Source organism: Octopus bimaculoides, chromosome 1, assembly GCF_001194135.2.
Source record: "Octopus bimaculoides isolate UCB-OBI-ISO-001 chromosome 1, ASM119413v2, whole genome shotgun sequence".
In the NCBI taxonomy this organism is placed as follows: Eukaryota; Metazoa; Mollusca; class Cephalopoda; order Octopoda; family Octopodidae; genus Octopus; species Octopus bimaculoides.
The window spans coordinates 5,090,308-5,100,989 of NC_068981.1; positions in this window are offsets into that span (position 1 = coordinate 5,090,308).

Below are 10,682 nucleotides of genomic sequence, written 5' to 3' on the forward strand. Positions count from 1 at the left end.
GTCAACAGAAAAGGACCAATTCTTCTCCACGACAACGTTCGGCCGCACATCACACAACTGACCCTGCAGAAGTTGAACGAATTGGGCTACGAAACTCTGCTTCATTCGCCATACTCACCAGACCTCTCACCTACCGACTACCACTTCTTCAAGCATCTCAACAACTTCCTACATGAGAAATGCTTCAAAAACCAAGACGATGCCAAACACGCCTTCATCGCCACCAGAACGCAGGATTTTTACGCTACTGGCATAAATAGACTTGTTTTGCATTGGCAAAAGTGTGTTGCTTCTGATTTTTTTCGATTAATAAAGTTTTGTTTGAGCCAAGATATGTGCATCTGAATTTAAAGTTTCTTGACAACCTAATAATAAAGCAAAGATCAAATATTCACACGTGTGTTTATTGGCAAAATGACTGTCTCCAAATATAACTAAGTTATTTTGGACTCATTTTTTAAAGCCTGGTACTTATTCTCTCAGTTTCTTTTGTCAAACTGTTAAGTTATGTAACAAACACATCAACACCAGTTGTCAAGCAGTGGCGGTGGGTCAAACACACACACACATGCATATGATAGGCTTCTTTCAGTTTCCATCTACTACATCCACTCACAAGGCCCAAAGCTATAGAAGATACTTGGCCCAGGTGCCATGCAATGGGACTGAACCCAGAACCATGTGGTCGGAAACCAAACTTCTTACCACACAGTCACTCCTGTGCCTAGAATACACAATTCCAGAGTTCTTAACTTCGGAGTCATTGGTAATTGTATATAACATTCTTTCATTCTTTTTAGAAATTGTCAGCATGAGATATAAGAAACATTTTACAATGCAAAACGTTTCTTAAGACAAAATAATTGCAGTCAGAAAGAGATTTGTGGAATAATTTTTTTTTTCTTTCTCTTTAATGAAAAAATCTAATAAAACCCTTTATTAAAGCATTGAGTGTGGCAAGTAAGTTCCTGGGAGTCTGGGACTTGATTTTTAATTCCTGGTTAACACCAATTTCACTTCACTCTTGTGAAGACGCATGGCTCAGTGGTTAGAGCGTTGGGCTCACAATCATGAGGTAGTGAGTTCGATTCCCAGACTGAGCTCTGTGTTGTGTTCTTGAGCAAGACACTTTATTTTCACATTGCTCCAGTTAACTCAGCTATAGAAATGAGTTGTGACATCACTGGTGCCAAGCTGTATCGGCCCCTTTGCATTTCCCTCGGATAACATTGGTAGAGTGGGCGGGGCTGGTATGCATGGGTGACTGCTGGTCTTCCATAAACAACCTTGCTTGGACTTGTGCCTCGGAGGGGAACTTTCTAGGTGCAATCACATGGTCATTCATGACCAAAGAGAGGGGGGGTGTTCTTGTGACTATACACTTGGAAAAGGCATGAATATAAGTACGTTACTATAGCTGTCACTTGCAAGTGAATATGGCCTGATAGCTTGTACCATGCTCTCACTAATTGAAGGGACAGATGGTTGCACCAGCTGTTGACTTGGAGCAGCGTAAAATGAAGAGCCTTGCTGAAGGACACAATGTGTAAACCATTGTAGAAATTGAACCCACAGCCTGAAACTGAGGCCAACATCTTAACCACTAAGCCCCTGTAATTTCAGTTATGAGACTAACCATACTGGAGTGTTTTTTAATTGATTGTATCACCCCCACCCCACCCCTGTACTGACTAATCTGGTACTTAGCATTTTGGTAGACTGATAAAATAAGTTACAGTTTTAGCATAAACGGACATAACTCAACACACACAAAGGGCTTCCACAGTTTCTTTCTCCCCTATGCAGACACTTCTCAGACCCATTGAATCGTGTCCAATGGTCCATCTGGTGTCAGCATGGAACTTAAACACTAAATGAATGGTTGCATTTGCAGAGCTGTCCAAGCCATACCCTGTCATGTGTGTTTCTAAGTATGTTTAGTGGTTAGGATTCCCAGCTGTTAACTATTAAACAAAATAACAATTTGATTTGTAGCAGAGACCAGCTATACATTTTCTTCAAGTTATTTCTAGTTGCATTTATATGAAGCCTGGAACACTGCCAGACGTATTTTGTGTCACAAATGAAGAACAAAAGTTAATAACTTAGTTTACAGTCTATGAATATTTAATTAAGTGGTCATACGTCAGTATTTTTGTCTACTTTTGTGTGTGTGTGCATATTTGTAGGTATATGGGTTGGGTGCATTTGCAGTGTAAGAGTATTTTGCATGTGTGTGTTTATATGGGCACACACAATAGTGGTGTACAGTGAGAAAGAGTGCTCAACAAAATATTTGCTGGATAAGTAATGCTACCAAAGGTCTTATGGAAGCTTTTTCAAGGGTTCCACTTAATGTTACTAATCGGTCTTCTTAGTGGAAGAGACTGTGAGTTAATGAGAGATTTTACAGACACAGATGAGGGGAGCTCACTCAAGTCTGTACATTAAGTGTTATTTCCCTTACATTGGCATGTGTTTCTGACCTATCCTTTGATGAAATAATCTTGAAAAAGGTAGTTCTCTATTACAGCACCTCATTAGAAAGATCCAATTTTAAGAACAATATATGCTACATCAAACCAAATTTACTCAGACTCAAAAGATTCTGACATAAGAAGAATTTGTAGTGTAACCATCTGTACAGATTGAACATGATTACAAACATAGCAAGATGATTTCTGAAACTTAAAGACACCCACTTTCCATGCTCGCATAAATATTGAATGATCTTTAATAGAAACACAATTAAAATAAGTTACAGTTGCCTCCCCATCCAAGGCTCAGCGATTTTCAATCACAATGAGGATAATAGCATTAGGAATATCAACATAGATTTTGTAACTGTAGATTCTTTAATAACTGTCCCCATCACAATATGTCCTTGGAAAACAAACTAGTTTCCAAGGCCAATTTCACTGTCAAGAATGGAAGCACAAGAACTTGCATTAGAATAACTAAAAATACCTTCAAGGAAAGATACATGTGTCACTCTAAACAAAGCTAACATCTTTAATATAGTATGGTGCCTTAAAAACAGGTGTAGTCAATCCCCAAATAAACTGGAGCATTGTAGTTAAGGCCAGCAAATATAAGGGGCAAGGCAGCAGATGCTTTCTCTATATTACAGGGAAATTAAACATCATAACTTCAACTCTTAACATTATTTACATTTGATGGATATTTATCCTCATCTTGTTTGTTGTTAACACAATGTTTCAGCTGATATACCCTCCAGCCTTCATCAGGTGTCTTGCAGAAATTTCAATCTTGGGTTCTCATTCCTAGTAGTGGTTAAGAGCGCGGGCTACTAATCCTAAGATTCCAAGTTTGATTCCAATAATAAGAATAATAATAACATTGAAAAATACCTTAGGAATGAGAACTCAGGTTTGAAATTTCCCCAAGACACCTGATGAAGGCTGGAAAGTATATCAGCCGAAACGTTGTGTTCACAACAAACAAGATGAGGACAAATATCCATCAAATGTAAATAATGTAAATAATATTAAGAGTTGAAGTTATGATGTTTAATTCACGGCACTTATGCATGTATATATATTTAGCCTAACTTCTGGACTTAGCTAATTGGAACTACCAAAACAATAGTAAGCAAACTTTTCTTTTTAACAATTTTTATCCTGAAAATCACCTGATGTTTTTGTTTTAATGTGAAAGAGAGGAGAGAGTATGCCACTTGCACATACATGAGAACATTCATGTTCATTTACTCACACTCTCACTCACTCTCACTCACACTCTCTCACACACGTACATGCAAAAAAATGTACGCATATGTGAGAAGACCCAGCAACTAAAGTGAGATCGCAGCCATGGCCGATGCCAGTGCTGCATGTCCGGCCCATTTAAGAGTACCCTCGATGCATCGGGCAATATATGCTTGAGAAGAACTGTTGAATGAAGTAAAACCAAAATCGCAGCAGAAATTAATGAACTCCAGATGATGAAATTACATTCAGTTAAAAATATTTCTAAATGATTAAAATATTGTGTACATCAAAAAGTCAACAGGTTTTTTTTTTTCTTAGAGAGCACGAAGACTGTGTGTGTGTATATGTCACAGATAGCAGACGTGTGTTTGTGTTGATTGACATGCATGCCATGACATTCATCATGTGTGTGTATTCTGTATGTGTGTAAACATCACAGAAGCCATGTATTTTTTCATCAAGAAATAACAAAAATTGTGTTTAATCATTTATATAGAGGTCCAAATGTCACAAAAATTTTTAATGTATTGACGAAGGTAAGTATGAAAATAAATATGTAAAAAGAATTAAGATAAAATATACTATTTCTGAGATATTTCAGTTACACACAAACATCCCTAGAGTTTCAGTATTATCAAGATATATATATATATATATTTATATATATATATATGTATGTTATATATATATATGTGGCAGTACAAAACAGGTGGAATGCAGGAGTATAATAAATATGTAGAAGTGCTCTCAAAGCACGGGATAGGCCAAAAGTGTGGGTGAGTTTGTTGTTTGGTGACTTTTGTTGCTTTTTTGACACCCATGAAAAAATATACAGAGAAGTTATTTCCATTACTGTGAATCAAGGAAGTTATTCTTGATAAATTATGTCTGAAAGTAAATTTAAATTACTTGAAAGCTCAGTTTTTTTCTGCAATACAATTATGACCCAGAATTTCTGCCAATTGTCCATCAAGTGTCACTCTCTCCACATCTCCAATGTTTGTCCAAAAGGATGAGTTGTCGACTTGCACTGATACAACTTGGCACCCATGTCATTGCCAGAACACAAGACATGTGGAACAGAGGCTAGAAGGCATCTAATCTGGTGTTCTTGGAGTTCTGCCAGTCGTCCTATGGATTGGTTAGTTTTGGGTTTTTTTATCAACCCAGATAGGTTGAAAGATACAGATGATGACCCCAGCAGGAATTGAAACAAATACCACAAGGCATTCTAGCCAACGTTTTAACTTAGCAGTTCTCAGGGCCTCATGCAACCCTCAAGAATCCTTCCAGTAGCCCCTGATGGTCTCCCCTCCATAAATACAATAAATTTTTCTCTAATTGACTTGTGTTTTGCTTTTTCTTTTTTTTTTTTCCGTGTAGCCCCAGGTTTTGAGATTTGAGATTTGGCCCAGATATTAAAAAAGGTCGAGCACCACTTGTCTAACAAGTCTGAAAATTCACAGACTTCTAATCTAACATGGTTAATGGAAAATGAGTTTAACTTAAATTACAACTGGTTGGAAGAGTTATCCAAGGGAACATTTAACTATCCTCAGTGACTTTGCATCACATGGAGACAAAGAAGACAACAGAATAACATTGTTTAGGAGCAAGGAGTCATACCCCTAAAATCATTCAAACGTTTTTAGAAAGTCATAGCATCAGATTTCAAATAATGATGCTTTCTCTTTAAATTCCTTAGTTTTAATTCTGGCAATATTTTATCAAAAGTGGCAAGCTGGTAGGGTCATTGGCGTGCCAGACAAAATAGTGGCATCTCATCTACCTCCATGTTCAGAGTTCAATTTCTGTCTAGATTGACATTGCCTTTTCTCCTTTCAGGGTTGATAAAATAAATACCAGTTGAAAACTGAGGCTGATCTCACCAACTCCGAAATTGCTGGCCTTGTGTCAAATTTTGAAATCAATATTTCATCTGATTTAGCTCTAATAATAATATTAAATAAGTCCTGTTTATTTCCATTGTTCTACAAGACTATGGTAAATATTTGCAATGATGAGTAAAGTAAGGTGTCAAATCTCTATTCCACCAAATCTTACATAGTTTCAGCTTTGTCTGCTGGACTTGGATAGAACTAAACACCACCATAAAGAGGATTAGAAGCTTCTGGAGGATTCCGAGATATTCTTATTGTTGTATTGCTCTAATTTAATTCTATGTTCTGACTAAGTCTTGAACTAAGTTTAGTGACTCTGCTTTATTTCATGCGTTCACCTCGTTTCCTTTTAAAGTGAACTTTTGACTGCCTTCTAATTTGCATACTGCAGTACCACCTGACTGGCCCTCGTGCCAGCGGCACGTAAAAGCACCCACTACACTCTCAGCATGGTTGGCATTAGGAAGGGCATCCAGCTGTAGAAACTCTGCCAAATCAGATTGGAGCCTGGTATAGCCACCTGGTCCACCAGTCCTCAGTCAAATCGTCCAACCCATGCTAGCATGGAAAGCGGACGTTAAATGATGATGATGATGATGATGTTTGTTTCGTAAGTGGCGTGATACTTTTTGCATGCAGATCTTTAGGTTCTGCTTTTTCTTTAATCAGCGTGTGTTTTTGAGTAAATACTGCATTGTATTTGCTCATATATTCTGTCCATTATTGGCTTGCATTCGAGTAATGTAATCCAAATTCTGTATTAAAACATGACACTTATTGATTGAAAATTCTCACTGCAACGTTCAATAATTATCCACGAAGACAATGGACAAATGGCAAAGGCAACACACAATGGTCAGCTAACATCATGATACCAATTACTATGACACCGAGTTCAAGAACAATAAGCTTTGTCATTTGTAGTAACAACAACAACAACAACTTTTGTTTACTGTTAAAATAAATACTTTTTATCAAAAATCTCAAACATACAGGTGCAGGAGTGGCTGTGTGGTAAGTAGCTTGCTTACCAACCACACGGTTCCAGGTCTACTATAGCCTTGGGCCGACCAAAACCTTGAGAGTGGATTTGGTAGATGGAAACTGAAAGAAGCCCGTCATATATATTTGTGTGTGTGTGTGTGTGTATATATATATATCATTGGTTGTCCCCCCCCCACTGTCTCTTGACAACCGATGTTGGTGTGTTTATGTCCCCGTATCTTAGTGGTTTGGCAAAAAATGCCAACAGAATAAGTACTAGACTTACAAAGAATAAGTCCTGTTCGACTAAAGGCAATGCTCCAGCATGGCCGTAGTCACATGACTGAAACAAAAGAATAAAAGAGTATTTCAACGTTCTCCATCGAAACAAAAAGAATTGAGGAATCGTTTGTTAGGAATGTCAGAACGTCTCTGGAAGTGTCCTTCACTTCCTGTGGAATTGCCGACCTTGGCACAATTAAGCTGCAAGCCTGAAGACAACACCATTTAATTAAAATACTGATGAGGACATTCGGAAGATGCTGATTGGGAAAGTAAAATGATGAGACAAGTTTTTTTATCATTCACTTGTTTCAGTCATTTGACTGTGGCCATGCTGGAGCACCACCTTGAAGAATTTTTAGTTCAGTGAATCAACTCCAGTACTTTTTTCTTTTCAGTCTGGTACTCTATTAGTCACTTTTGCCGAACTGCTAAGTTACAGGAATGTAAATACACCAACACCAGTTGTCAAGTTGCAGTGGAGGACAAAGACAGACATAAAGACACACACACATAGATATATACATACTCATACACATGCGACGGGCTTCTTTCAGTTTCCATCTGTCAAATCCACTCACAAGGTTTTGGTTAGCCTGAAGCTATAGTAGGTGCCATGCTGTGGGATTGAACCCAGATCCATGGGTAACAAACACAAGCACAAAGACACATACACAACAGGCTTCATTTAGTTTCTTACTTCTTTATTGCCCACAAGGGGCTAAACATAGAGGGGACAAACAAGGACAGACAAAGGGATTAAGTCGATTTAATCGACCCCAGTGTGTAACTGGTACTTAATTTATCGACCCTGAATGGATGAAAGGCAAAGTGGACCTTGGTGGAATTTGAACTCAGAACATAATGGCAGACGAAATACCGCTAAGCATTTCGCCCGGCATGCTAACGTTTCGGCCAGCTTGCCACCTCCTTCATTTAGGCTTCTTTCAGTTTCCTTCTACCAAATCCACTCACAAGGCTTTGGTCATCCTGAGGTTATAGTAGAAGACACTTGTCCAAGGTACCACACAGTGGGACTGAACCTAGAACCATGTGGTTGGGAAGCAAACTTCTTACCACACAGCCACTAAAAAGTATTGCCTCAATGTCTGGCAACTTCAAATGTCACATCTTGCTGCTCCACCATCTTAATTCTCTCCATATTTATTAAGTGCCACTTAAAACTTATTCACTCGGTTAAGTGGTCCTTGCTCTAAACCTCTTATTTTTGCTAATGGCTTACGTATATTCACATGTCCTTTTTTCAAGTTCCTTCCACTTTGAAATGGTCTTCCTTTTTCATTTTCTTAACCATAGGTGCCGGTGTGGCTGTGTGGTCAGAAGCTTGCTTCCTAACCACATGGTTCCAGGTTCAGTCCCACAGTGTGGCACCTTCGCCAAGTATTTTCGACACCAAATTCTTCTGAGTGGATTTCGTAGATAGAAACTGAAAGAATCCTATCGTGTGTGTGTGTGTATTCGTCCACCACAACTGCTTGACAACCACTGTTTGTGTTTATGTCCCCATGACTTAGCAGTTTGGCAAAACTGCCTAATAAAATAAGTACCAAGCTTAAAAAGAAAAGAAGTGCTGGAATCAATACATTCAACTAAAAGTTCCCCGGGGTGGTGCCCCAGCATGGCCACAGTCTGAAAACTGAAGCATGTAAAAAGATTAAAAGCTTAATGATTCAAAACCAATATTATAGAAAAGTAGGTTAAGAACATTTGGAACATTTGTGGTGGAATGAAACAGTCTCCAAGACACAAAGACCTCTGTCTGCATTTCCATTATAGACACTGCATTGTGTGAGGTTTCTGTTCTTACAAATGGGACAGGTTGAATAATCCTTTCTACCCTAGGCACAAGACCTGAAATTTTGGGGAAGGGTACTTAATTTATCAACCCTGAAAGGATGAAAGGCAAAGTCGACCTCGGTGGAATTTGAACTCAGAACATGAAGACAGATGAAATACCGCTAAGCATTTCACCCAGCATGCTAACGATTCTGCCAGTTTGCTGCCTTGGACAGGTTGAATAATGTAGCCATGAGCTGCCTATACATTCAAAATAGACAGAGAAGTCATGGCTGGAGTGCCTTTCTTCAATGGTGTTGCTCAGGAGTTAAACTACAACATCTCACATAGATATACCGGTCGAGACTTTCTTTCAAAGGAGCAACTCAAATCAAAATTCTTTCTGGCCATTTTAATGATTCAAAAATTAATATCACAGGAAAATAAATTAAGAATATTTCAAGTTCTATTTTGGAATGAAAATGATTCTCCAAGAGACAACTGTTGCCATCTACTTCAACCACAGACACCATATTTCATAGTTCTGGTGCAATGGGGAAAAAAAAAACAAAAAAAAAAAGATACCCCATACACTCAGTAAAGTGGTTGGCATTAGGAAGGACGTCCAGTTGTAGAAACCAATGCCAAAACAGACATTGGAGCTCAACCCATTGGACCCTGTCAAACGGTCCAACCCATGCTAGAATGGAACCTGGCCATTAAATGATGATTTTATATATGTGTATGTGTGTGTGTGTGTGTGTGTGTGTGTGTGTGTGTGTATATATGTATGTCTATGTATATATGTGTGTATATATACGTGTATGTGTGTGTGTATATATTTGTGTGTGTGTGTGTGTGTGTATGTGTGTGTGTGTGTGTGTGTGTGTGAATTTTGGTTGAATGAATCGACACCAGGACTTATTTTTATTTGTAAAGCCTGGAATTTATTGTATCAGCCACTTTTACCAAACTGCTAAGTTACGTGGATATAAACACATCAACACCAGTTGTTAAGTGGTGACGGGATGGTGGTAACAAATAGACATAAATAAATATATATATATATATATATATGATGGGCTTCTTTCAGTTTCCGTCTACCAAATCCTCTCACAAGGGTTTGGTCGGCCCAAGGCTACAGTAGGAAACACGTACACAAGGTCACATACACACATACACATGCGTGTGTACATGTGTGTGTGGACGGAAATAGTTCCACCTGGTAAAGAAAGAAATTGTGGAGATGGACAAAACGCCACCTGGTGGCGAGAAACGGTTACAAACCGACAAACTATTTTGCTGCGTCTAATGACTTCCCTTTGTGTTCCGAGTTCAAATCCCACCAAGATCGAATTTAACACGTTTATTAGAGAACGATGAATGTACTTAGTCAATTTCATCAACTCTACCAAACCACAAAGTGTCTCATTGTGCTTATATTTGAAATCGTTGAGTTTGAATTAATAACAGACTCGATTCGATGGTGGTGGAGGTGACTGTGGGGGTGCAGGTGGGGAGCCTCAGTACAAGGCAAGACGAAAATATGCTTCTCCCACCTAGTTATCTCCCTTGCACTGTACACTTCCTGCTAAAAAAATCCCAGTCTTTTCACTTTTTCTTTCGTTAGCGAAAAGACTCGTCGACCCCGCCACTGAGTTGGATTCAACCTAACAATTACAATAGAACACATATGGAAGCCTGAAACGGATCCCTAGCTTCAGCCTCTGCCGTGAACTTGGAACCTAACAGATGACCAATTATAGCACTTACTCAGCGTATATATTCGTTTCAGATCACTAGTGGACTAAACCCTTTATATGTGTGTGTGTGTGTGTGTGTATATATGTATGTCTTTGTGTGTATATGTATATATATGTGTGTGTGTGTATATATATGTGTGTGTGTATATATATATGTGTGTGTGTATATATATATGTGTGTGTGTATATATATATGTGTGTGTGTATATATATATGTGTGTGTG